This window comes from Rhagoletis pomonella, unplaced genomic scaffold, assembly GCF_013731165.1.
Source record: "Rhagoletis pomonella isolate Grant_MI unplaced genomic scaffold, Rhpom_1.0 Rhpom_scaffold_00014, whole genome shotgun sequence".
Lineage (NCBI taxonomy): Eukaryota > Metazoa > Arthropoda > Insecta > Diptera > Tephritidae > Rhagoletis > Rhagoletis pomonella.
In genome coordinates, this window is record NW_023458568.1 from 13,749,317 (window position 1) to 13,749,897 (window position 581).

Sequence of the window (581 nt, forward strand, 5' to 3'; positions counted from 1 at the left end):
ACTTTGTGAGGGTTATAATCCATAAGTGCGGCCGAAGGCCGCCTACGGAGAAAGGTGTTTATACACAAAAACCCTGTATACCTTTTTTCCACCTTAATTCCATTTTCCTGAAAACTATAAAAAGGTATATGTATAAATATGTATATCAAATTAAAGAGAATTAAATTCTCTATCAAATGACATCAATTGTCCAATTCCTTGAAGAGGTTTTCGAGAAATATTAATTTGAGAAAATGCTTAATTTGAACTTTGACCTTTAATAATTGTTGTAGTTGTTGTTTCCCAAAAAAAATAAATATACCGTTATGTTCACCTCAATGGTCTCTATCGATCCTATTTTTTTTTTTTTTAATTCGAGATTTGGTAGTATTGTGCATTTGTTCCCAAGATGGCGTAGAACCCGCTAAAAAAATCGACTTTTTCACTCTCTTGTTCTTACGTGATCTGGTGTCTTTCGTTTATGGTTTGAACTCGAAATTTTCGATATCGTATCGATTATTCTGAATATTGATATTTCATGGCACGATAATCGATTTTTTGAATCGATATTCCAAGGTCGATATATCGAAGATATCGATACT